This window comes from Canis lupus, chromosome 32 (assembly GCF_003254725.2).
Source record: "Canis lupus dingo isolate Sandy chromosome 32, ASM325472v2, whole genome shotgun sequence".
NCBI classification, from domain to species: Eukaryota; Metazoa; Chordata; class Mammalia; order Carnivora; family Canidae; genus Canis; species Canis lupus.
Window position 1 is genome coordinate 31,423,175 of NC_064274.1, and position 26,837 is coordinate 31,450,011.

A 26,837-nucleotide genomic window follows, 5' to 3' on the forward strand; every position below is an offset into this window, starting at 1 on the left:
TCATGGATTTTAATTAATTTTGTACTATTTCATGTATTTTAAAATTTGAGTGAGGGAAAAAAGTCACATAATTTTCATGCTGTGAAAGGAAATTAACTTGGATTTTTATTTTATTTTTTTATTTTTTAATTTTATTTTAACTTGGAGTTTTAGAAAGATGACAACGCATAAGCTATTTAATGAACATTTCTTAAATTATAGCTCATCATTTGACCTTAAATATTATTTCCTATTGCACTTTATATTAGGACAATCTGTATATGTAAAAAAAAAAAAAACTCAGACATTTCTCTTGTTTTATTTCAGAAGCATAATAAGGAAAAAACTAATAGGGAAAATATAATATAGATACATTTGCTCTTTTTATTTTTCTTTCAATAGGAGAAAGAAACTATATAAAATACCTAGAAGAATTCCTTAATTATGCCTATATTTTTCCCTGAATATGGAAATCAGATAAATTATGTTATATTTTCAGCCCTAAGTAAATAAAAGTGTAAATCAACATCACTTGAAAGTTTACAGAAAAAAAAAATCCAAAATAATGTTAGAAGAAGTTTTGGGGCATCATTCATCCAAAGACTTTCTGGTGGGGAATTAATTTCTTTGGCCTCACAAAATGATGTGATATATAAAGATAAAGCTAAGAAGTTTTAAAGATTATCATCAATATATTAACATGTTATTATTTCTTCTTTCCCAGAAATGCAAACCATTTCCAGGTGGCAGCCAGCCTATGTCCCCAAATTTTCATGGCCATCTACAGAGGGCACTTAACCTGAACTGCCAAATACATTTTTTTGCTCAAGGAAAGGTGTGAGGCGTTGGTCTCCTAAAGCACATTCAGGTATTATAACCATGACTAGATGGTCTGACAGCCAATTAGTTGACACAGGCATCCTTAATTCAGAGAAGTTCTTGAAAATGCAGAATTTATGTTTAGGGAAATGTAATGCGGTGATTCCCACATGCCATTTCACAGGCCAAGGCTGGTTTTGAGCAAGGCTTCACAACACAGGACAAAATAAGAAAAGTAAGACAAGATTTTTATGTAGGTGGAGATAAAGTTGTCAGTGATACCATATTGTGAACATAAAACTTTTAGTCTAACAATATACCCTTCTTAATTTTTTGTGATGAAGTGACTCTTTTATAAAATAGTGGCAATGTGGGATAGATTTTTAAAAAGTAATGTCCTCACTTGTTAAGATAACAAGTTAGAAAAACTACATTGTAGCTGGCCCTCCCCAAGTCTCACTTTTTAGAAAAAGTACTGACATCTGAAATCCAAAAGTCTAAGACTTTTTGGTTTTAAATGCCATTACAGGGATGCCTGGGTGGCTCAGTGGTTGAGCGTCTGCCTTTGGCTCAGGTCATAATCCTGGGGTCCTGGGACTGAGTCCCACATCAGGCTCCCCACAGGAAGCCTGCTTCCCCTTCTGTCTATGTCTCTCCCTCTCTCTGTGTGTCATAAATAAATAAATAAATAAATAAATAAATAAATAAATAAATAAATAAATAAAAAATGCCATTACAATTTTTAGACAACCAAAGAAAGCAAGGTTCATAAAATCATTATATGTATAACTTAGAAAATCTTATCATTATCTAGAACATATTAATATGAAAAATGGTATATACATTACCTGCAATATTCCTAAAGAAGATTTTTAAATGAGCAAATTTGGTAGACAATATGTATATTTGATTCCTCTTTTTTAAAAAAATAAATTACAGTTGTAATCAAATATAACCTGTGATTGCTATGACAAGATTTCTTTAAAAATATATAAGATTGAAAAAGATTATTTGGGGGAATGCCATATGGTAAATTAATCAGAAATTAAAGCCTAAACAGTGCAACAATGTCATCAGACCACTGTTACTGGGGTGCCCAAATTCGAGACCCTAGAGTAGCTGACTAAAGTATTTGCCAGATATCTAGATGCTCTTTTTGGAATGAGGCATTTCAGAATGAAGCTTACCAATTTTTAATGACAACCCTTGTTTTGGTAGAAGAAGGGAAATTGCTGTGGCTCACAGGAAGATTCTGGATATTTTCTACATGCTTAACAAATACCTGTGAGCAACTCTAATTTTGTTGCACATCACCATTAAAGATTGTCGCTGTTCCTGCTGCTGTAGTTTGTTGTTGTTTTCCCAGATACTCTTTTTTAGTAAGTTCCCATGCATTATACAAAACTTTGCATAGCATTATGGCTATTTTAATATGAAAATAGTGCAAGTCATCACAACTTCCTAGCTTATTACTGCGGAATCACATCTGCCCAGAGGAGTTGCTAATGTTCCCCCACTGAGTAGACGAAGCAGGGTCCTTCCTTGCTGATCTCTGAATGACAGTTTTATGAGGCCACATATTTTGAAATTTATACTAAGTTTATGGGTTTGTTTTCTCCCTGTATATGCAAAGTTGGTTACACCGTGGAATCTTTCTGGGACTAACTTTTATCTGCATAGTTTTGGTCTCCACAGACCAAAAATGTTAGTGCTGGAAAATTCCTGGACAGTGTTTTTAGAGGTAGATGGCTATAAAAGAGAAGTATTTCCTTTTTTTTACTGCTTGACTTAGCAAAATAAACTCATTTTAGTTTTATAAGATGCAGGCAAGAATTCAATTCAATTATTTTTACTTTAAACGATTTAATCTTTTGCCTTTTCGTAACCTTTTAGTATTATCTTTTAATAAAGAGGATAGGCTACATAATGGTACTTTTGGCATCACAAAGAGGTTTTGAAAATATCATTTTCAACCCAATATATATTGCACGCTAAGTACTTGGACAGGAAGTTTGGTTTGGAGAATAATTATATCAGGCTACCAATCAGAAAGCTGAATGTGCTGGTCTTCACTTTCACTGACTTCATTGTTTTTCCAAGTTTATTGTACTACCCATGGTTTCTCACCTATGAAAAGGGGCTACTGAGAAATAAAACAGAAAGAGAGAGAGAGAAATAGAGACATTTTAGAATTTTATTTACATAACAGTAGACTTGACTTTTCCCTAGAATTAATGATCTACAAATTCATTGGGAGGTCTGATCTCAAAATAATAATCAAGTATGAGAGAAATGGCCATATTAAATAAATCTGTGCTTTTATAATATTTCTATGATAAGACTGAAAAATATTAACCTATGAGAAGATATTTCTTTCATCGAGGGAGTTCACCATATATTTTTCTTTTTTGTCAGTTTAATTTTAACTTGCGTATTTAGTGTTGGAGGAAAAATATTTTTTGATGTGAAACAAATTCCATCGAGGCATTGGCTTGAGGTACTCAGTCAAATGGGCTCATGTTCATAAGCACAAATACAGTCATCTACCTATCTTCACTTCTAAAGTAAATTTGACTCAGATGACTCAATTTCCTTGAAGAAGGTACTAATGGGGTCTTATTTGCCTCATGCAGCCTTGACTCATTTAGCTTTGCCACTGCATTTTTATGGGAATCTTTTTCTATTTTGACTTTACTGATAAAGGAGCAAAGAAAGAAATATATTTCCAGTATCGATTCTCAAGGAAGAAATTTTCTTTTTTTTCCTCAAAAAATAGCAAGAATGATATTGCCCAAGGATATGTAAAATTCCACTCAGCACAAGACCTAAAATGTTCTGGAAGTTCCAGGAGTTATATTTTGTATGTCAGATTCTCAAGTACAGCTGGAGATACTCCTTCACCCCAGACACATGCTCAAGAAAAAGAGATAATTTACAAGAGACCTGAAGGTCCTCAGAAGATTTCACCCTTTTTTTTCTTATTATATATCAAAGGCTGCAAAGCTGAAGTTTGATGATATGTATTGGTCTGTGATTACTAGGAATATCACTTTGCTACTGCTGCCATAACAAAGTATCACAAACTAGGTGGCTTAAACAACAGAAATATACTGTCTCACAGTTCCAAGGGTAGAAGTCTGAGATTAAGGTGTCAGCAGGGTTGTTCCTTCTGAGGGCTGTGAGGAAGGATCTGTTCCAGGCTTCTCATCTAGCTTCTGGTGATTTGCTGGTGATCCCTGATGTTCCTTGAGTTATAGAGGCATCACCTTGACCTCTGCTTTTATGCTTGCATGGTATTCTTGTGTGCACACTTGTGTCCAAATTTCCCCCTTTCATAGGGATACAGTCATATTGAACTAGACCCCACTGTTATGACTCAACTTAATTTGATCATCTGCAAAAACCCTATTCTAGATAAGGTGATATTCACCGGAACTAGGGGTTATGACTTTAACATCCTCTGAGGGAGACACAATTCAGCTCATAACACCGTGTCTATCCAATTTGACATTTGCATTTCAATCCTATTAAACTCTAAGAAGGCAGCACAGACTAGACTATTAAGATTTTTCTATAAGGGTCACATATATGAAAAAGAACAGAACAGATAAAGGAAGGCTAGAGAAAGCATCAAAATAAAATCAACTCACCTGATTTTATTTATTTGAATATTGACCTTCTTTTAGGTTAAATAAAAACTTTTGGAATATGTTTCTACACAAAGCTATATTCTTTCTCACCTAATGGATTACGTATTAAGAGAAAGCTAAATTTTGGCAAAATATTGATGTTTTCTCAACCTGACCCATTTTAATAATGAAAGACAACCTATGCAATGGGTGACTGTTTTTCAATTAATCTTATGTATACATTCACAATGACAAATGCAGAATAGAAAAAAATCTCAATGTAAATAACACATTAGATATTTAGTTCATAGATAAACAGGCCATGACTATACTGAATCCACTGGTTTTCTTCCCAATCACTCTGCCATATTAACCGATTTCTCCCCTATTGATTGAATCAGCTGTGCAGACAATCCGATTTTGTTGTTAAGACAGCTGAAAACAGCAGATTGACTCTTTTTGATCTGTTTCATATAAACACAATTATTGTCAAAGTGTTCTCAAATCCTCCATCTGACTGCAGAACAGATGGAATTTTTTTTCAAATTTTACTAATAGCAAAGAAATAGGCCTCCAGAATTGATTTGCCTAATAATAATAAAATTTTGACTTGATAATATTAGAAGCCAAGAGCCATGAAAACTTTAAGATAGTCTAACTTGTCTATATCTGGAACTAAATTGATCTAGAATTAATGAGATAACATTTGGTAGATAGTTTTTGGTTTTAAGCCACAGCAGCACTGATTTTGGCATAAAGCAGTTTAAGGGAAATAGAAATCTCCGACATTCCAATGAGCTATGTGTTGCTTCTGATTTCTAGTCTACCAAAGTAGTGAACAGGGTGTTCTTCTATTGTGTTTACATTTATTCGGTTAAAGTATGTCTCTGAGTGAAGACCAATGATAGTACTGGGTACTTAGCATCCTTCCTTGCTCTCCAAGTGCCCTGCAAATATCACCTCATTACTCTTCAAAACTATCCAGGCAAGAAATCATACATCTCGTCGCAAAAACAATCCTTGAAAACAAGAATTTATATCCTCCAATAAGAGTTTATGCTATATATGTGCTTAAAATTCTCTCTCCAGTTTTTATTTCAGATTGTGAGTAGGCAATTAAAAAAACAAACAAACAAACAAAAACCCAAACATCTAAATAAGACATAAAGAGACAGAATGTCAAGAAGGTATTTGTGGACTAATCTCCCACATGTTTGTTTTTAGAAATTAGCATTAAACCTTCAAATAGCAATAGCTTGACATGGTTTTCTGTGAAGTAAACATAAAGCTTTAAGTGTTTAACCATATTAAGGACTCCTTTTCTATTTACATAATGATATATCATGTTTATCTTATCAGCACTGTAAAGGTATTAGTAGCCACCCATAAATGGAGCTCAGATAAAAGGATACTTCATTTCAGAATCACCAATCTATGTTAATACCATTTTGGTCAAGGTCCTATAACAGCTGTTAGGCTTTCAACCCCAATAGGTCAGAGAAAGAAGATGGGAAAATCCTTAATAAAATGTTGTTAGAAGCTACAGGTGGGAAATAAAGAAGCTCTTGTGACCTATAATCTTATTCCCTCATAAAGTCACCAAAAGAGCACAGCAGCTTCTGCAGTTGAAATTAGACAACACACTAGTGGCTTTTCAATCTCAACTTTTACAGTTCGATGTTATCATTTTCAGTGAAGAACAAATGAAGGATACAGCAGCTCTGCCCAAGATGTTCTCTCTGGGTTTAATCAGCCCGCTCAACCACATGAGTAACTCTGCCTTAACAGTCTTTTATTCCCATTTATAAACAATGTAGGCATTCTGCTGGTTTGTTCATAAACAAACATCAGATTCTCGACATGTTCTGTTTGAGTTTTATCACTTTTATGACAAATGTATCTGAAGAAAATAATTTTCTTTTACACATTCAATGCTAAGTCAGATCAATTTTATAACGGGAATTGTCATGAGGTAAAAAAATCTACCCTCAGCTATGGCCTAGGTAGAGCACTGAGTTCTCCCAATATACAATCCCACCATACTGGCACTCTGTAAGAAAAACAAAAACAAAAACAAGAAAACAGCCAGCAAAAAGCTATAGGCAAGTGTGGGACCAAATGATCATAGTGTGATAATTGTATTCTTTCAGTAAGTGCCTCTTGCTGAAAGGGTGGCAGGCTCTCACTTAGCCCTATCATTACTTCCTTTGGCAGTGGTGAAAAGTTCCTACATTTCTACCTCCTATAGCTGGACCTTGAGAAATAGTTGTCTTGTTACTTCATTTTGCTTAGGAGAGTATGTGACTTGCATTGTCTTTGGCCCCAAAGAAAAAAAGAATGCTTCCTGAAAGATCACCATTGACATATTTTTCTTCCTGTCATAAAACTAATATTTTATGTTTTTTTTCTCTTTGATTCAAGCAGAATATTCTAGCAAAATGTAAAAAAATAGGGCTGAAAAGAAGAAAAAAATGTTCCTATGGGAATATCTGAGGAAGGGTAGATAGCAATTTTCTATGTTTCCTTTTTCTTCCCATTCATAAAAAGCATCTCTTTAGCTATTACATCACATCAAAATAAAATATTTTTAAATGCTCGATTAATACTAAAATGGCTTTTTAAAAAATAGGTTCAAACTATTAACTCTAAAATTGCTGCCCTGAAAAAGATACAATGAGTTACTTGTGTTCTGTATAAAACAACCTTTTTAATACAGATTTACTACTTTTACCTAAAAATTCATCACACAGTAGAGAGAGTAGAACTTATTATTGGTATTTGAGAAAACAAAATTTTATAGATTTAATTTTATAGATTTAATTTGCTATAAATCATTTGCATAAAGTTAGGGTTTAGATTTACCATAGGTCAAGATTTGTCATATGCAATTTCCATTTATTTACCATGTATAGGACAACTTGTTTAAGAAATAGTCGACTCCGTGAGCAGTTTACTTGACAAATTATGTCAAATATTTGCTTTCTGAAATCCTGAGAATTGGTTGAGTATAATTGTGCTTCATGTTGGCAAGAAATAAATAAATATGGGACTAAGGAAGTCCTATCATTAATTTGTCAGAAAAGCAAGTTGTCATTTCTGAAAATTTAATGTCATTGAAGCTCCATTTCCAATAGCAAAGGAGCACTATTGCTAATAGACTTCAGAGCTCGAAATAAATAAATCTTTGGAATCCTGTTGCATCTCTTGGGGTGTGACATTTGACAGTCTTTTATAGCACAGAACGAAACAAGTTTGTGAGCTGGAATTCAATTGTGGCGTATTGATTCCTTGCATCAGTCATTATTCCCTGCTGATTGACAGCTGAAAATTGGTTACGTTAAGTATTTCATATGTTATATTGGCTGACATTTGCTTGCCTGCTCCTGTGTCAATATTGTTGTAAAGATCTCCAGCTTTATGAGATAGCAATAGACACTGACTGTGGCTTTTGTGTGATGTTCCAGTGTTTTTCCTGACATAATTTAAGACATATTAAAAACCAGCAGCATCTTCCCTCTTGAGAAGCTTAATGCCAATATTATTGTCTTCCAGGGGAAGATCATGTATGCTCATAATCGGGTGCTAATTTCCACCCGTACGCTCATGTTTAGGCATTAGGCACTATAACTGTAAAATTGAGCCTTCTTGATTGATTCATGTCAAGCCTCGTCTCGGCTCCTGCAGGGGAAGTCATCCAGCTGACCCTTTTTACACTAAAAGAAGAGATTTGTGTTCCTTTCTTTCACCTGGAACCATCAAATTGACTGAATAATCTGTAATACATTAGTGCTGACATTTGTTAGGGGAGAATTAAACAAGACACAGTAATCATCCCCTAGAATAAAAATTGTGTTTGATTTCCAGCAGAGTTCTATTAAAGCGATGACAGACTCAGTCTCTTCCAAGGTGGAAAATCGTGAATATTCTCTGCATTAATGAATCAAGTTAACACATTAATTGCTTATAGGAGCTGGTTCTCCGATACAAGTGCTATAGATAGGAAGGCTCTGATATATGGTCAATATGCTTAGGTATTTGTAAGCAAGGTGAGCTTCTTGTGAAAACAAAATTTTAAAAGATTCTTAGTGTCATTTTTTGCTTCTGCTAGTCTGAGATGTAAAGAGTTGTGGTGTTCTCTGAGATACAGAAAATTAATCTAAAAACGACCCATTATCTCCTCTTCAGCTCAGTTAAGAAGTCTCACAAAAAGATTGAGTGAGATAAGTACCCAAGTACTAAACTTGATTCCTGGCTTTCATTATGTTGCTTAAGTTTACAATGTCTTTGAATTTAGATCAAGAAATGCCCTTACATCTCACTCTTCCTGTTCTAACATGAGTAGAAATCATTGTCACTGAGCTTGATTTGAAGCTGTTCCTGAACAACTGTATTTCATATTCATGGTCTTCATTCACAGCACCTGCTCATCAGCCACAACTGAAGCAGAATCATATTACACTCCTTAGAGCTCACATGTGAGTGCTCTGTAAAAAACAGTGTTTTATAGCTAACTTGTGTAGGACTGATTTTCAAGATGACTCGTTCATAAGTGATTATGTGAGTGTGTTTTCCATTACGAGTTCACACTTCTCAGAAGTACCACTTAAAAACAGACCTTTTCCACTTTTGACTATATTTGTTGAAGCGGTTGTCAAGTTTGTTAATTGGGGTCATTTCAAAGTGCTAATATGCCTGTACTCTAGATACTCCATGCCATGTGGAGCAATTTTGGGAAAAGAACTGAGGAGCTTTTGCAAAGAAATAATACAGAGAAAACAGAATATTCCTTCTCCTTCAGTGATTGTAACAGACTCTAGAAACTTGTTAAAGTTAAATGGACAATCCATGAACTAGCAGAAATTTGTTGGTTTAACTTCATTTAATGTGAGAGATTTAGAAGTTTGTTTTCTTGCAGATGGCATATAGCTGTCCAAGAACCTTCGTGGACAAACAAAACGTATAGCCTATGCCACCACCTTGTTAGGCAATGAATCTAACATGAAGGCATGAGGCTTGCTCTCATGGAATCCATAGTTTTCTGAGAGATACATGCTTACAAAAAACTGGTTAAGCACTAAAAGAAAAAATCTGTACAAAATGTTCTTTTAATACATTGTTGATGACCTAACTAGTTTGCACTTCGATTTTGTAAATAAAATCACATGCATTCATATTTTAGCATCATTTTTGCACCTTACAGAGGAAAACTATAATGTGAGAGTGATATATAATTTATGGAATCAGGATCAAATATTCGACAGTTTATCTAGTGTCCATGAACCTATTTGTTGACAAAAGCACCTGTTCTGAATGGAGAACATTCCCCTCTGCATTACAAGTCTTCATAAAGGCACTTTTGAGGGAAATATGGAAAGCTCTTCAGTTGCCAATTACCCTCTCAACTTGCAGAGCATAGTAAGGAGCTTCTAAGACAATAAATGTTTTCACTGAAACTACAAACTAGATCAAGGCAGATAATCTATTCTATCCTCAGTAACTGTAGAACAACACAAAAGAACACTCAACATGGGATAAGAAGCCAGATCCCTCTGGCCTAAAACTCCTGGCCTAGAAAAGAAATTTGGATTATTAATTTCTGATAATATTCTTAAACTGGGCAGCCCGGGTGGCTCAGCGGTTTAGCACCGCCTTCAGCCCAGGGCCAGATCCTGGAGACCCGGGATCGAGTCCCACATCAGGCTCCCTGCATGGAGCCTGCTTCTCCTTTGCCTGTGTCTCTGCCTCTTTCTTTCTCTCTCTTTCTCTCTCTCTCTCATGAGTAAATAAATAAAATCTTAAAAAAAAACCCTAAACCAAAATCCAAGGATAATTTCATATATCATGTCCAAAAAGATATAAATAAATCTAAATGGAATAGAAAATTATATACTTAAAACCATTTTGCGATAAAAAATTAAGATTTATTAATATGTGAATAAATTGAAGATAGGTAACAGTAATTTGTCAAACACTGTCAAAAGTCAGAAACACGAAGGTAAATAAGACCAAATCTCTAATATAGTGTGTTTGTGTGAGCAACAGGCTGGAAAGCAGGAAATGAAACCAAGTCACATAGCTGGATATATCCTATTTTAAAAAGCACGTACAGGAACGCCTGGGTGGCTCAGTGGTTGAACGTCTGCCTCTGGCTCAGGTTGTGATCTCAGGGTCCTGGGATCAAGTCCCACAGCAGGCTCCCCACGGGAGCCTGCTTCTCCCTCTGCCTATGTCTCTGCCTCTCTCTGTGTGTCACACATGAATAAATAAATAAAATCTTAAAAATAAATAAAAAGCACATATAAATTGCTATAGTGGCTCAGCAGAGGTAGCAAATAATCACATGGGGAACAGGAAAAGTCAGAGCCAGAAGTGACATTTTAGTTGGGTAGATGTTAAAGAATGGGTGAGACTCCAAAGTGGCCAAAATGGAAATGAGTAGGTACTCTAAGAAGATCGTTGTAATTGGTCAATATCTCTTTATTGAGAACATAGTCTCTCTAAACAGTTTAAGCAAAAAGGAAGTTAAAGGAGTTGTTTGACTTTTAAATCTGTAGGAGGATGGAAGAAAGTCTGAATTGAGCTTTCAGCAGTGACTTCCAGAGTCATACCAGAGCCAGGCCACAAATAAACTGCTATTTTTTTTTTTTTCTGCAATCAGGAACTCCTTGGCCAAGAATGCATTGTCACTGCCCCTATTAAGGAAGCAATGTATAAAACCATTGGACCAGGAAACCTCTGTTGGCATGGAAAGTTCAAAAGAGCCGGGATCGTGGTGTGCTGTGTCCACTGTAACATGAATGCACTTAATGCACTTAATGAATATGATAAATGAATGGAATAAATGAACTGTTATCTCTACTAGTTCCAGAACCATGCTATGCCTTGCGTATCTCACTCCAACCAATGAATTACCTGAAGCCTGCCTCTCAATACCCACCAAGTTGAAGCAACACTAGTAGATCACGACCATTGGGAAGAGAAATAAAACACCTTCCCTATATTGCTCATTAGCCAAGACAACTGATATTTCAGAAGCATGGATCTGTCTTTCTTTGGCTTTTGGTGTCAGGGGATTGCATTGGATTGGCAGGACTTAAGTCACATCTAGGACCTACTGTAAAAGCAGCCTGAAGGCTTTTAGGTTTTTAGCCTCTTCAGCATAGAACAGAATTACAAGAGAGGTAAATTTGGGGTCAGGTGAAATTAAGGAGTTGATGGAGTGAGCCTATACCACAAGTCAGACAGAGGTCTGGCCATGCAAATCAAATACACTCTGGCCCTACTCCTAGTGAGGAATTACCTGGCAGTGGATTTCTATTCTCCCTTGACAATCAGTGGAGTCAATGTGTGTCATGTCCCAACAGTGATTTTGAGGACTTCAGCAGTGATTCCAGTTATCCTGATCGAGGGAAACAGTGTCAGGGAAACATCAAGGACAGAGGGCCTCGCCCTGCACTCTCAACTTCCTGAGATGGTGCAGCCGGCTGCTTCTTCACTAGGGTCTCATCTTTTCACCCCTTGTGTCTCACCCTGCCACACACACAGAAGAAAAGAACTGTATTTACACGCCATTTGAAAACAGGGTCTGGGTGAGAGATAGGAGCCAATCTCATTATTTCTCATTATTTCTGAAACCCTCCTATTATGGGAACATTTTTCACATGTGCTCTCCTTTTTCTGTATAAACGTAGACATTGTGGAGAGTAATGATAGTCTTCATTTCTGTAAATGACAACGAATTCTGAGTTGGAACATGGAAAGTTTCTTCCTCTGATAGTTAGGGCATGTTCCCTTCGCTCTCAGCCATAACACCCAAATGATCACTGTCATTTTACAAGGCAGAGAAACACAAACTTTAATTTCTGAAGAATCTGCCTCCAGGGCTTGATATGTAATATTCCGTGGGCATGTTAATACAAGCTGGTATCCTGGAGGACCTCTGGAAGGCAGATATTCTCTTCCCTTCTGTGATGTGTAGTGACAATCCGATTAAGAAAGTCCTCAAACTATTCATGTCACTGGTCTTCCACCTGGCCACCTGTCCAAAATATTATCTGGTAAAGAATCCTTTCTCTGGCTATGTCTCCTTTTGGAAAACTATTGCTGAAGATTCTGTTGCTGGGAAGATTTCCCCTTATGCGCCATTTCTGAATACAGCTATAATGCTGGAATCATCTACCTCTGGCTGGGGAAGCATATAAGTCACAATGATCTGTAAGCTAGTAGACTGAGTTTATGGGAATCCTCTATGAGGCCATTGGTAAAAGACAGTAAGTCAGCAAAAATAGGTACAGTGTGAGTAAAAAACACCTTTTCAAGCAATTTATTTGTGATTTTAGAAAGTGCTCAAGGTTGATCTCATTTAAACAGCGTCAACCTGCTGCATACTTCCAACTCCATGGCTTTCTGATAAGAATCCCTGATGAATGACGGGCAGCCAGGACACATGGTGTCACTTGGTGTCTCATAGCCAGGTGTTCAATATCTTCCAGTAGCATGTCCACAGAATAATTATTATCACAGAAAGCTTTACTCCAAACTCTAAGAGGCCTGGACCGTGATTTTGCTATTTGGCATTGCCAGAGTCTTCATACATTTTTCTAATCTTCAAGCACCATTATATCAAGTGAGAAAGGTGCTTCTACTCCAGCCCGGACAAGTTGAAGAGGCTGCTATTTCTTTGGGACCCACAAAAGTTGGCAGCTTTAAGAGATATTCAGTAAATGGGCTATAAAAACACAAGTACAGTTTAAATTGCCTCTAAATCTAAAGAAGCCCAACAAGCATTATGCCTTGTTTCTTAATGTTAGTTGATGTAAAGTCTTGCAAGTGTTCTTTAATGTTGAGGAGACTACCTTACATGCAGTACTCTATTGGATCTCCGCAAGCTTTGCTGAATTTTTATGGCATGCCATTCTCACCCTCTTGCACGCACATGTCTTACCCACACATAGGCCATTATTATCTCCTGCCCACTAGCTCCTAGCTTCACAGAGACCTCAACAAAGTGGGCCAGCACAATAGCCTATGCGATGGTGAAGTGATCAGCATCCCTGCAGAATCCATTACGACAAAGAACCAGAAATGTGACATACTGAAGAAATGACATACTGAGAACATGAAAACAAATTGCTTCTGGAATTCTCTGCCTCTTCAAATAGAGAAACTGCATTTGCTAGCTAAATTATTACTTGCCTCGTGCCAGAAATTAGGTTGATGATCTTCAGTAGAGAGACAACTTCTGGGACAACTACTGACATGGGAGTTAACACATGACTAACTAAATTTGTAGTAATCCACCAGTTAGCAGAGGGAATAAAATTATGTAATGACCTGATAAAATATGGAGGCCTGTGTAAGAGAACCGATGATACCTAGGAGTAGGAGGGGGACTTTGAGAGCTGGCTGTCTGCTTGTGCCCCATCCTTACCATGTTCTATCACAAATGCAATCCTATCTAAGTTGAAAACTGAGATTGAAGGTCTGGAAAGAAATTTCAGAAAAGCTCACATTTGTTATTATGTGAGGTATTTATAAGGTATTCAAATAGAGCATGGCCAGCCTTGTACTATGGGTTGGAGTGTGAGGTACTCAGAGTCATTCAAATCCTTGTGATATCCCTCTTCCAATTTGGGGATCACACTCTTTCCCAATAAGTGCTCTAAAATTTACAAAGAATCTTGGACAGGTTCCAAACATAACCTATATTATAATTTAGCAATTCAGTCATACTGGACAACCTTTTTAGACAATTTCAACCAGAGATGACAAGTGATGATCCTTTAGGGACATCCATGGATGGTCATGGATGATCTTGGATCATCTCAGTCTGAGATATCATAACAATATAAGAACTTACAAGCTTGAATTTTAATTTATTCTTTAAACCCACCAGAATGTTTAGAAGCAGCTACTACTCTATACCATTCTTTGCATTCTTCACTTTTTCCATAAGGGTCCAATGAAGCAGCTATGTGGCATGCCAATGCCTTACCTTCTGTGTGCATGTTTTCTGGTCTGTCTCAGAGAATAATTGTAAAGACTTATTTATTTATTTGAGGGGGGAGGTGGAGAGGGAGGGGCAGAGAAAAAATCTTAAGCAGACTCCCTGCTGAGCACAGGCAAGAGGCGGGGCTCGATCTCATAACTCTGAGATCATGATCTGAGCTGAAATCAAGAGTTGCATGCTTAGCACATCTGGATGGCTCAGTTAGTTAAGCATCTTCCTTTGGCTCAGGCCCTGAACCCAGAGTCCCAGGATTTAGCCCCACGTTGGGCTTCCTGCTCTGCGGATGGTCTACTTTTCCTCTCCCTCTGCTGTTCCCCTCCTGCTTATGCTCTCTGGCTCTCTCTCTTTCTCCCTCTCTCTGTCTCAGCCAAATAAATAAATAAATAAATAAATAAATAAATAAATAATACAATCTTTAAAAAAAAACAGTTGGGTGTTTAACCAACTGAGCTACCCAGGTAGACATAAAACATATGTCTATTTTCATCAGAAAATAGTAACATTAAATAACTTCAGACATTTTTAGTTGTTTATTATTCTACCTTAGTTGATGACATATTTGTTTGCCAAAGAGAGTTTATATTTGTAATCATGAGGTGTGATCAATTAAATTATACTCCTTAGTGAGGGCTTATAAAGAGCAGATTTCCTCAACATTCAGTGAGATGAGAGTGGGATGGAGAAAATTAACATAGATGACAAAGAGATAAATTACATCTTTAAGGCCTTACCTTCACAGATGTCCTCTCATTCTACTTTTGTAGCGGTTATACTCCTGAAAGTCATCTTAGAGTCCGTATTGTCTAACCCTTTAGTTTACAGCAAAAGAAGTGAGGCTACACCCCATCCCAATTAAACACATCATTACATACTGTCTTATTCTCTAATTGCCTCTTGCGCTATTACATTTCTAACAAGACTGTAAGCTCTTTGATAGCAGAGATAATTATCTTCTGTGGTTTTTTTTATCTCCCTCACAGCTCTTAATACTTGTTGATTAAATGATTGATTTAATCAAGGATACTCTCTTTTTTATCCCTTATGCTTCTAAGATCACTGGTCGGGTCACAGACTGAAGCACTCATGGAAGAAGATATTGTTAGTATATAAAGAATTCTAGGTCTTTTGGATATAGTGTACTTGGTTAATAAGGTAACTAAATAAAGTCAAATGACTTCAATAATTAATGGAATAAAAATCAAGAGGAGGATTACAAAAGGAATTTGTAAATTCGAACACGCATTAGTTTTCCAAGACTGTGATCATGATACAAATGGACTTTTGTTCACTCTAAAATTGCAAGAAAGTCATAAAATCCACTTACCATTTAAACAGACAATGTATGTGTCTATGCACATGTATATACAGGAACGTCTGTAAAAAGTCCAGACTGCTTTGCGCTCTTTCTGTCAAGTACTGCACATAGGAAATCAATAGCTTAAGACTGGTCAGGCTATACATACAGACATTAGGCATTTAACAGAAAGTTCATAGAAGTGTAAAATGATAATCTCTTCAAAGTTGTGAGAATTTGTGTCTTACCAATGAAAACACTAGGCCTAGGTGTATCCAAATACTTTGATCCAAGTGCACACACTTATTTAATAAATTTAAAATCAACCTAAATTGGTCTTTTTAATGCTTTTCCTATCCATTATGAGGCCACGTAGCTGTCTTATATTTGAAGATGTTTTTAATAAGCACTGAACAAAATTTAAAACAATCACTCTATATTACATTATTGTTAATTACATAAATGTTAATTTCATTTGTCACTTTGTGAGTTGCTTGAAGACAGAGTCTGCCCTATGCCTTTTGACTCTTGTTGTGATGGGTATAAAGAATTACACAGAGTAAGTGGTAATTAAGTGTCTGCTAAAGAAAAAAAAATCAGATGTGCTTTTGTTGGCAGATTTCCATTCTCCTTACTGCAAACGTGTGCTATATAGCTACTGGAGTATTTAGCCAAACCTCTAAGTAAATGGGACAGTTCAACACAGGATAAGAGAAAAGGCAGCAAGAGCACACAATTTCTTATACAATTTATTTTATAAGACTTTATTCTAATCTTTCTCAAAAAAACTTCTAAACTCTAAGACAAAATTATGGCTAATTAGATGCTTAACTGCTATTTATTATATTTGTATATTACTTTTGGGTCAAACAAATACAAAAGAATTATATGTCCATGTGTTGGGGGAATAAGCTTTTAGAACAATGGGATCTTTTGTATAAGCAATATATATTGTTTTTTTTAATACCTTTTTTCAAACCAGCTCATAATTTTACAATTTAATGTATCATGTGTGGATTATGGGAATATGGTGGAGGTGGCGGCATAATAGTTTTTGGATCTTCCTGACTCTTGTTTAAAAACAAATATTAACTAGAGATCGAAGCCGATAATACTCAGACAATATTTACAAAAAACTAGGTGATGACGTCTGTCCCTCAAAACACAAAATAGAAGTGAGAAAGAAAGAACCATCAAGGTCTGTTTGTCAGCAAGTATCTGTGAAGGACCCCCAAATAGCCAACATTTAATAAGCAGAAGTAAATGGAAAGCATGGTGGACCAATAAAAGTGAGATTGTGGGACCACATGGGTGGCTAAGTTGTTTAAGCATCTGCCTTAAGCTCAGGTCGTGAACCCAGGGTCATGGGATCCAGCAGCCTCAGGCTCTGTTCAGTGGGGAGCCTGCTTCACTCTCTCTCTCTCTCTCTCTCTCTCTCTCTGACTCCCCCCCCCCAACTTGTGCTCTCTGGCTCTCACTATCTATTTGATAGATAATAAATAGATAAATAAATAAATAAATAAATAAATAAATAAATAAATAAATAATTTTTTTAAAGTGAAATTGTGTAGGTTTTGCCTACTGTAGTCCAAGTAATTGCACCAGGTCCAGTCTGAAGGAGTTGTAGCACTTTGCCCTATGAACTTTTGAAACCAACTGACCAGTGTTCCCTTATAAGAGAGGACAGCAGTATTTAAGAGAAAGTGCAGAGAGTAGAACCAAAATTGAGCAAAAAAGGAAGTGAAAACAAGGGAAAGAGAAGATAAGAAAAAAAGTAGGGTAAGGGAAAAGAGCTAGCATATCTCTAAAACTAAACTGCCAAATATTTAAATATTGCCTGAGAACATCACAAGACAGAGCTCTGTAGAGTGAGCCCATTGGGGAAACGGAATTAATGTAAAAAGGAAAGACAGGAGGGTGTTGAGGTTAAATCCCATACAAAAACATTATTTTTAAAAACTGAAAATAAGGAGCAGATTTAATATTCCAATAATCAATGAAAGTGAACTACAGAAATGTTAATTTTTAAAAGGTCAGAATTGCAATGTACTATTTCAAAAGAAGATGAAAGACATTGTTTTGGCTATCTATTGCTGGATAACAAACTATCCCAAAACATAGTGTCTTGAAACAATCGTTTTATTCGGCCATAATTTCATGGGTCAGGAAGTTGACAAAAGCTTGTCAGGACAGTTTGTGACTTGTCCATATGGCATCAGCCAAGGTACCTGGAGATGGAGCATGCAGTTTCAAAGTAGATTATTCATGTATATGCACTTATCCAGAGCCATGGCATTCTTTGGTGCTTTTTGCTAAAGACACCTTGCCCTGTGGGTCCTGTCTATACGGCCTGGACTTTTCATAGCATGGTGGACTCAGGGTAATATAAGTTTTTACTTCTTGGTTCGGGTTCAAAGAGAACAAAAAGGAAGTTCTAGTCTTCATAAAGACTATGCCCAGATCTGGCTTGGTGTCACTATAGACATAACTCTATTGGTCAAAGTTAGTCCCAGACCAGCCCAGAACAAAGGGGAGAAAAAATAGATGCTATAAGTACTCCTAGCATCAAGGGGAAAGTGTCAAAAAACTTGTAGCCATCTTTAATGCATCATAGGCATTAAGAATATAATAAAATAAATGAAAGCACAACATAAATCTGCATTAGAAAAAACTCAGGGATGAGGTGAAAAAACTCAAATACAGTTGGAAATAAATGAGAAAAAATCCTTTAAAACATGAAAAATGAACAAGAGAAAAACACAGAAGCATATAAACAAAATAAGTAAAGCTTTAAGAGAAACATACAATGAAAAAAATAGACATTTAATTAAAAAAAGAAAGAAAATGATTAAAAGGATTTGAGAGATAGGGGCATACCTTAAAGATAGGCAAAGAACATCCAACATAAAAATCACTGGAGTCCCTGCAAAACAACAAGACAAAAGTAGGAAAGCAGTAAATATAATAAAAACTATAACTCAAGAAAAATGTGCTAAAATTATTTTCTTAAATGAGACCCCTATTGAAAGAGCACAATTTTTGACTAAGAAATATGGCAAGTAATGGTCTACAAATTATATTCTAGGCAACTTACTGGACATTAAAGATAAGGGAAAATCTGCGGTTATGAGGACAAAAGGAACATATGATACAAAAGTAAAGAAAAGTTAAAATATCATCAGACTTTTTTTTCTAATGAAGACTATTTTCTTAGGACAGTTTTAGATTCACAACAAAATTGAGAGAAAGGTACAGAGCTTTCCCATATACATCCTCCCCCTACACAGCCTCCCACATTATCAACACACCAAAGTGATACATTTATTGTAATTTATGAACCTACATTAAAACATCATATAACCAGTGGATTGAAGTTGCAGAAAGACCAGCTATGTGACCTTTGGCAAACTGTTCCCTGAAACCCTCACGGCCTTTGTTTTCACAGATGTAAAACATGGTAGTTGACCACGTCGGTCTCAGTGTTGTGAATAGCATCATAGAAAAATGTGTAGGGACACCTGGGTGACTCAGTGGTTGAGCATCTGCCTTCTGCTCAGGGCGTGATCCCAGAGTCCTGAGATGGAGTTCTACATTGGGCTCCTTGCATGGAGTCTCCCACTACCTATGTCTCTACCTCTCTCTGTGTATCTCTCATGAATAAACAAAAAAATCTTTTAAAAAATGTGTAGATTATACTTAGACTGTTTGAATTTCTATGATTCTAAGTATTTTCTACCAATTTAACTGGTATCTCATCTGTTGCTGAACTATGTTTTTGCAGACCTGAAGGTCATCACACTGAGTAGCTTCCAGTCTGGGTAAATATGTTTTCAGACCATTTCTACACATGCTGAAGAACAATGCAGAGCAGCCAGAGGTATCCCATTATGTTACTGTAGAGAAAAGCAGTTTATTGTAGTGGTTAAAATGTGGGCACTGGAGGCAGGATTTCAAATTATGGCTTTATAAGTTATGAACTGGGTGAACTTGGTTTCGCCTCAGTTTATTCAGCTGGAAAATGTGGATTATATAACCACCTGCATCATAAGCTGTTACAAAGATAACATTAGCTAATACATGAAAAGTGCCTAAAATAGTGACAAATAGATAATAAGAGGTCAAATTCAATTAATATTAATATTATTGGGAATAACTGTGTCTATTAGAACTTCATAATGTATACCATAATTTTAGGAGCTTGATTTTTTCCTGATAAATTTTTTAAGTTAAAATTTTTTAAATTGGGTTCATATTTTATTTATGCAATAATTAACTTTCTGAGTCTTAATTTTTCTCATATGTAAAAGAAGAATAATACCAAATTGTTCAAATTGTTTGTAAGAGTATAGAACATATAATGAATATAAACTTTCCAGCACTGTCTTAAACACCCAAGATGCATATCTGTCCACTGAAATATCTATAGTGTAAAATTGTCTCTGGGAGGCAGCTATGAGCCAGGGACTCTAATTTAGAGATACCTTGTTTCCAGTGAGATCCTGGTCCTAGATACAGGATCTTCTTACAACAGAAGAAGAAAAGACTGAATGGGCTTTTAAGAAGACTAGTGTCCTACTAGATATCTATCCAAAAAGGATACAGAATAGTGACTTGAAGGCACACATGAATCCAATGTTTATGGAAACCATGTCCACAATATCCAAAATATGGAAAGACATACATAAGTGTATATATATATATATAATGGAATATTACTGAGCCAACAAAAAGAATGAAATCTTGTAAATGCAACAATGTGGGTGGATCTAGAGGGTATTATGCTAAGCGAAATAAGTCAAAGAAAGACAAATACCATATGATTTCATTTATATGTGGAATTTAAGAAACAAAACAGATGAACATATGAGAAGGAAAGGAAAATTAAATAAGATAAAAACACAGAGGGAGGCAAACCATAAGAGAATCATAATTCTAAGAAACAAACTAAGGGCTGCTGGAGGGGAAGTGGGTGCACGGCGATGGGATACCTTGGGGACGGGCATTAAGGAGGGCACTTGATGTAATGAGCACTGGGTGTTATATGCAATTGATGAATCACTAAATTCTACCTCTGAAACTAATAATACACTATATGTAAACTAAATTGAATTTATATAAAATATTTTTTAAAGGACTAATGTCCTTTCTTACGATTTCGGCACCCTGACTAGGTGCCAAGCTCTAAGAGAAACCATAAACTGTTAGAAATTTGTAATGTAAACTCTAAAAGAAAACTACATATATGCAAGCTGTATAAAACTATCAATTCCTTTTTGTAAGATTTATTTATTTATTTATGTGAGAGAGGGAGAGAGCATGAGCAATGGAGGGGGGAGCAGGGGAAGAGGGAGAAGCAGACTCCCTGCTGAGCAGGGAGCCCAGTGTGGGGCTCAGTCTCGGGACCCCAAGATCATAATCTGAGATCAAGGTGGACATTTAACTGACTGAGCCACCTGAGTGCTCCTCAATTCTTTTTTTTTTTTTTTTTAACAGGCTTATTTATTTGAGGGCAGGGTGAGAGAGAAAGTGCACCATGGGTGCTTGCAAGCAGAGGGAGGGGCAGAGAGAGAGAGGGAAAGAATTCTCAACCAGAGTCGGCACTGAGTGTGGAGCTCACGTGGGGTTTGACCAGGACCCTAAGATCATAACCTGAGCCAAAATCAAGAATTGGCCACCCAACCTACTGAGCCATCCAGGTACCCCCAAAACTAACAACTCTTGTTGAAAGCGACACAAGGAGAAAATATAAATGAATTCAGAGGTTGTGGAACAAGGGAATCAAAATATAATTTTGAGAGACATGTTTCTTAATCAGAAAACTGGTACAGTCACCATAGATGTATTCACATATGTCAATTCTATTTTCTTAAACTAACGTTATTCAGAGTAATGCTGAGGCTAATTCATCTTAATTAAGCAAAGTAAGATAGTATCTTAAAATATAAGATTTTAATGGATTAAAATATTAGTAAACTCGGTTAATCAGATAATATTTATTATATTTATTTAACAAGGTAATAAACAGTTAAAGAACTAGGAGATGTACACTGAATTCCTAATTGTTTAAACATGTCTCATTAAATACTGAATTACATGACTCAAATCTAAAGTATTTAATTGCCATGGAATGACTAACATATGACAGGTTTCTGTATATTTTCACATCTAATTTTGGGTTATATAAGATACATATAAGATACATGTTAGCCATAAAATTGTAGTATGATTGGTATATTTTGATGTCTCTCTTCTTTTTTTTTGGATTTTTTAAATTTCTTTTTGTGAATTAACAGATAAGAAATTGGACACGATTAAGCAACAACTTGATCTGTCAGAGGATCAATTGGCCTCTTCTTTTGTTAGTCATGATGTGTGGACTAAGAATGAATTATCAATATGATTCTGGTAACTGAAAAACCATAGTGTAAAGATACTAACACTGCTTAGAAATATATTGTAAAATGAATGCTTTGAATCCATGTTAAAAATAATAGTAGTACCTCCATTAGTCCTTTTTTACCAACCGTTTAACTTTTTACTTACTGCTATACTTGTCACCATATATTTCACACTGCAGAAACCTTTTAAAATTAGCATTATTATATGTGTTTGTTGATGAACATCCCACCTTTTATTACCATGCATCAATTCACAGACTCAAAATTACAACTCTTCACAAAGAATTAGTGTTTCAGGGGATCCCTGGGTGGCTCAACGGTTTAGCACCTGCCTTTGGCCCAGGGTGCAGTCCTGGAGTCCCAAGATCGAGTCCCACATCGGGCTCCCTGCATGGAGCCTGCTTCTCCCTCTGCCTGTGTCTCTGCCTCTCTCTCTCTCTCAATCTCTCTCTCTCTCTATGTCTATCATGAATAAATAAATAAAAATCTTAAAAAAAAAAGAATTGGTGTTTCACAAAGCATTTTCGCTTTCTACCTTACACAAAAACTTTTCCTGGGAATTTTAAATAAAAATAACGTACACTCTTGCATAAACTTACATGTATCCTGGAGACAATTTGTTACTTTATTAAAGAAGAGCAGAAACTATGCTTTTTTTTTTTTTTTTTGGACTTAAATTCAAGACACTTTTGCTCTAAGATCTGGCTTTTTAAGTAATTCATTTTAGCCAGGCAACTTAAAACTCCCCCTCTGCTGTATTGGTACTATTTGAGTAATGACATAAAGGCATGCCATTTATGTGCAATGTGATTCATTGGCAAAGAATTGCTGAGAATTTATATTGACCAGAGAAGATAAAGAAATGGAGCAGATTCATATCTGACCCTTGCAGATTTACATTTTTACCAAGTTAACCTGTGTAGTAAGTACATCTTAAAGAGAAAGCTCTCATATTATCAGAGTGGAAGAAAGACTCTTACATGCAATAGGTGTACATTTGTCAAGTGAATAAATCCATCAGTTAGAAATCTTAACTGTTTGGGAAGTAACCCAGTAAACAGTGCCCCCAGAAAAATAAGAAAAGAATGATGATAAAATAGGAAAAATGGATTTTCTTAGGTAACTTGTATTGATCTTTCTCGAAATTTTAACACGTAAATGACGGATGCATTTATTCCTTAATTTCACTCTTGTTTTTGTGGTTAGACATACAGAGCTTGGCATCATTTGTATATTTTCAACAAATGAATCTATAGCATGGAATTTTCTTCATCAGCTCACAAAGCAAAGCATGTTATTTGGCATTCTTACTCCTGAGAAAAGCCAGAAAATTGACACAACTGTGGGGTGCTGATCACACTTTGTTCTTATAAGAAGAGAAATATGCTCTTTGTTTTTACATTTTCTCAGTTGTCTTGGGAGCAAAACTGCCTCCAGCTACGTGTGGGCTTAGTCTCTGACGTCCATCTTATGGGTGTCACCTGCTAAGGTGAGGAGTCTGGAATAGCCCAGACACATTATGTATGGGTGGCCTTTTGTTTACGGCAGACAAAGCCAAAATCCTCAGGATTACTTGAAGATATCATATAACACAGAAGATGGAGTTACTATTATTCCCCTCTAAGACATATAGTGTTTCCCCTGGGCAGAGAAGAGAACGCACAGCCAATCATATGAAGACAGAACCCATTAAAGATTTATGCAAGCCTGAATTACTTGGCTTTAAACTATTTTCTTCTCCCTCACTTTTCCCCCTCTTTTTCTCTTTAATAAGAGGGACATTTCTTCCTGAACAGCAAAGCTGATGTAGATAGTATCACTGGTAATCCTTGGCTTAAGCACAGAGCTTCTAAATGGCTTGAATTAGGCTGGAAGATGGGGCTGTTTGATTTTCCTTCCTTTTTGTTTCTGTTTTCAAGGCTCTGTCACCAAATGTCCCACTAAACTAGCATTTATGTGGGCTTGGGGCCTCTGTGTGTAAGTTTCCTTTTAAGCATAGTCAATGAAACAGCTTTGAAGCTGTTGAACTGTGTAAATGTTATATTAACATTTTCTCTCGCAATTATAGACATTTACATGGTCTTGTTGAAATAGTGCTTTCAGAGGGAGGAAAAAAATACCAGAAGTGAAGGTACACAATGAAATGAAAAAGCAGCAGTGTGCTCTATTTATTTAGTTTCTGAAATAAATCATTTCGACTTTTAATTTACACTTCTCTAAGATGGTGGTTAAGAATAGACAAACAAAGGATACTGTGAGAAATAATTTCATTTTGTTCCTTTGTTACATTAGATCATTTAATTTCCACTTGGTTTGCATATGGAGATTTGGCCACTGCACCCTGTTCTTTAAATTTGCTAACTAATAACAAGGACTCAGGAAGCTCATTCTAAAGACCTAAGACTCATGGGTGATGATTCAAAAATTATGAGACTACAAGTAGTTGTCCAGTTATAAGAAGAAAGGCAAATAGAGTAAATTAGACATTAATCCGAAGCATTCCCAACTATCCATGTCCCTATTTAACAGAAACCATAATGTGCTTTCAAATTGAAAAGATTTGAATCATTCCAGTAACTACCACATCTGTGATCTTTTCACTGCACGCAGTCTGATGAACAGGTTAGAAAAGGGAAGATATAATCACTTATACTCTAAGGAAATATTTTAATAGTCTAATTTGGGTCTCTTTGTGCATACAGAGCAATCATTTATGGATGCACATTATCAGTAAAATTCAGAGTAAAATCATCTCCTTTCACATTGACACTACTAAATTTATTTTTTGTGAAGATCAGTCATGATAATCTTAACATTATACCACAGGATTCTTTGCTGTTGATAGTCTTATGTTCAATGATAGACTTCTTTCATTGTGTACATATATGTATATGTGTGTGTGTGTGTGTGTGTGTGTGTGTATACTGTCTTTGAGCCAAATCGAAGCAAAGAGCATGTCCGTGATGAAACCGTTGCTCAGCAACTGAGCTCTCCACTGGTCTGACGGGTGCTTTCTCTCCAGCAGAGCAGATATGCAAGACGGACAGATGCACTGATCCTCAACACAGTATCAGATTGTGTTATGTGTATTTCAGAAGCTGATAGCTGTAATCTTGTAGCAGTACTCTCTATACATCACTGAACTTCTACAGACAAACTTTCAAAAGTACATTGTTACATAAGGCCATAGTTCTAGCTATCAAATTCATTTTCTATTTTTTAAAATGGCATTCTAGAAAATCTAAATTGGTTGTCTTTATGTGATCTCTAAGTACCGATATGATTATGTTAAAATCCACAAAATTAGTTTTTCTATAGTGTGTTTTATGCATTGGCCCACTTGAGAATCCATATTTTGGTTTCTACGGTGGTAACATGTCTCTTCTGTGATAAGAAACAATTTTAATTGGAATTAAAATTCAGTATTCAGAGATATATGAAAAAAAATGGAATCACAATTTTAGAGCAAAAGTTATTCTTGAAATCTAATTAATCCATTCATTACCATTCGAATGGTCCTCAAAAGAAAGCAGGGGTAGCCATCCTTATATCAGATAAACTAAAATTTACCCCGAAGACTGTAGTGAGAGATGAAGAGGGACACTATATCATACTTAAAGGATCTATCCAACAAAAGGACTTAACAATCCTCAATATATATGCCCCGAATGTGGGAACTGCCAAATATATCAATCAATTAATAACCAAAGTGAAGAAATACTTAGATAATAATACACTTATACTTGGTGACTTCAATCTAGCTCTTTCTACCCTTGATAGGTCTTCTAAGCACAACATCTCCAAAGAAACGAGAGCTTTAAATGATACACTGGCCCAGATGGATTTCACAGATATCTACAGAACTTTACATCCAAACTCAACTGAATACACATTCTTCTCAAGTGCACATGGAACTTTCTCTAGAATAGACCACATACTGGGTCACAAATCGAGTCTGAACTGATACCAAAAGATTGGGATCGTCCCCTGCATATTCTCAGACCATAATGCCTTGAAATTAGAACTAAATCACAACAAGAAGTTTGGAAGGACCTCAAACACGTGGAGGTTAAGGACCATCCTGCCAAAAGATGAAAGGGTCAACCAGGAAATTAAGGAAGAATTAAAAAGATTCATGGAAACTAATGAGAATGAAGAAACAACCGTTCAAAATCTTTGGGATGCAGCAAAAGCAGTCCTAAGGGGGAAATACATCGCAATACAAGCATCCATTCAAAACCTGGAAAGAACTCAAATACAAAAGCTAACCTTACACATAAAGGAGCTAGAGAAAAAACAGCAAATAGATCCATTCATTATCCAATAAGGAAACTGAGGGAGACTAAATGAATGCTTGTAAAAAGAAGATTCAAACTAGAATTACATACGTTAAAGATATTGAACATATGAAATATTCTTTCTGATGTGCATCTTAAAATAAAATTTCAAGCTAAGTACATTTTTACTTAAACTTATTTTTGAAAGAGTAACATAAATTCGATTAATTAATTAATATAATTTAATGTTTTATGTCAACTTATATTATTAAAATGTCTATTTATTAAATAGGAAGAATTGAGTAATTGAACTTACTCTAATCTTACTAACTTAATCTAGTTCTGGTTTTCTCAAAATTTTCCGCTAGCAGACAATGTTCCAAGAAAAGCATTGCTTTGTCCAACAAATTAATCTGGAGGCACATTAGATCC